This window comes from Pogonomyrmex barbatus, unplaced genomic scaffold (genome assembly GCF_055798465.1).
Source record: "Pogonomyrmex barbatus isolate J1 unplaced genomic scaffold, ASM5579846v1 scaffold4, whole genome shotgun sequence".
Classification (NCBI taxonomy): Eukaryota; Metazoa; Arthropoda; class Insecta; order Hymenoptera; family Formicidae; genus Pogonomyrmex; species Pogonomyrmex barbatus.
The window spans coordinates 27,501-30,000 of NW_028297138.1; positions in this window are offsets into that span (position 1 = coordinate 27,501).

Below are 2,500 nucleotides of genomic sequence, written 5' to 3' on the forward strand. Positions count from 1 at the left end.
ATTTCGTTATATAAGTTTAAAAATTAACATAACTGTAATAACTAAGCATTATGCACCTTCTAATACAGAAACACTAAAAGTATTCCCACGCAAACACTCCAATGCGTGTGATACGTTATTAGGGACAGCATTCATGCATGAATGCTTTAAAAGTAAAGATATAAACACGGATAACAGCAACACTTTATCAAAGGCACCAATCCAGATATCAATGACGAATAAATGTTTATTTATTAATACGAAAGTTATTTATTGCGCTGCCCGGCTAATCGGAGGTTCCGCCGAGAGCGAAGAGCAACACGCCGCGAGTCGACTTTTGCATCGCCCGTACGCCGGAGGTACTGCCCGAGCCCGTCGGAGGTACCGCCGAGAGCGAAAGCAACACGCCGCGAGCCAACTTTTGCATCGCCCTTACGCCGGAGGTACCGCCGAGAACGAAAGCAACACGCCGCGAGCCGACTTTTGCATCGCCCGTACGCCGGAGGTATCGCCGAGAGCGAAAGCAACACGCCGCGAGTGGACTTTGTCGCGCGGCAACGTCGGAGGTAATGCCCGAGCCCGTCGGAGGTACCGCCGAGAACGAAAGCAACACGCCGCGCGCGGACTTTGTCGTGCGACACCGTCGGAGGTACTGCCCGAGCCCGTCGGAGGTACCGCCGAGAAAGAAAGCAACACGCCGCGAGTCGACTTTTGCATCGCCCGAAAGCCGGAGGTACCGCCGAAAGCGAAAGCAACACGCCGCGAGTGGACTTTGTCGCGCGACAATGTCGGAGGTACAGCCCGAGCCTGCCGGAGGTACCGCCGAGAACGAAAGCAACACGCCGCGAGCCGACTTTTGCATCGGCCGTACGCCGGAGGTACCGCCGAGAGCGAAAGCAACACGCCGCGAGTGGACTTTGTCGCGCGACAATGTCGGAGGTACAGCCCGAGCCCGTCGGAGGTACCGCCGAGAGAGAAAGCAACACGCCGCGCGCGGACTTTATCGTGCGACATCGACGGATGTATCGCCCGAGCGAGCGTCCGGAGGTACCGCCGAGAGCGAAAGCAACACGCCGCGAGTCGACCTTTGCATCGCCCGAAAGCCGGAGGTACCGCCGAGAGCGAAAGCAACACGCCGCGAGTGGACTTTGTCGCGCGACAATGTCGGAGGTACAGCCCGAGCCCGTCGGAGGTACCGCCGAGAACGAAAGCAACACGCCGCGCGCTGACTTTGTCGTGCGACACCGTCGGAGGTACCGCCCGAGCCCGTCGGAGGTACCGCCGAGAAAGAAAGCAACACGCCGCGAGTCGACTTTTGCATCGCCCGAAAGCCGGAGGTACCGCCGAGAGCGAAAGCAACACGCCGCGAGTGGACTTTGTCGCGCGACAATGTCGGAGGTACTGCCCGAGCCAGCCGGAGGTACCGCCGAGAACGAAAGCAACACGCCGCGCGCGGACTTTATCGTGCGACATCGACGGAGGTACCGCCCGAGCGAGCGTCCGGAGGTACCGCCGAGAGCGAAAGCAACACGCCGCGAGTCGACTTTTGCATCGCCCGTAAGCCGGAGGTACCGCCGAGAGCGAAAGCAACACGCCGCGAGTGGACTTTGTCGTGCGACACCGTCGGAGGTACCTCCCGAGCCCGTCGGAGGTACCGCCGAGAACGAAAGCAACACGCCGCGAGCCGACTTTTGCATGGCCCGTACGCCGGAGGTACCGCCGAGAGCGAAAGCAACACGCCGCGAGTGGACTTTGTCACGCGGCTACGTCGGAGGTACCACCCGAGCCCGTCGGAGGTACCGCCGAGAACGAAAGCAACACGCCGCGCGCGGACTTTATCGTGCGACACCGTCGGAGGTACCGCCCGAGCCCGTCGGAGGTACCGCCGAGAACGAAAGCAACACGCCGCGAGCCGACTTTTGCATCGCCCGTACGCCGGAGGTACCGCCGAGAGAGAAAGCAACACGCCGCGCGCGGACTTTGTCGTGCGACATCGCCGGAGGTACCGCCCGAGCCCGTCGGAGGTACCGCCGTGACGTCGGAGGTACCGCCGAGCCCGTCGGAGGTACCGCCGAGCCTGTCGGTGCTCCTTACAAGTATCCGTTTTCGGCCATCGGGACGCCCGATTTTGTTTAATGTCATCTCTTTTTCTTCGATCCATCCCGTCTGTGCTGTCGTTCGGTCGCTGTCGACCCGTTCGGATCGATCATCGTAATCCGATCGTTCGCAGCGACTAAGTCCCGTTCGCCTCGTTTCATCGGCGCTCGCGCCCATAAGCGGCCGTGCGTAAGGCCGTGCGTCGCCGACCGCTTGGCCGGCCGGTTGGGTACTATAAGAGGTGCGGTGCGCTCGGCGACCGAGCGTTGTCGGATCGTCGTGCGGGTGCGTTTGGCGTGCTTCGCACGTTCGGTACGATGTGCCTCGGCTCTCCTGAGTCGTGCCGTATTATTAGAAATTATATTTCTAGACACAGCATTGCCACGAGTCGGCGTCGTAAGACCGAATGGCTCCTATGTGGCGC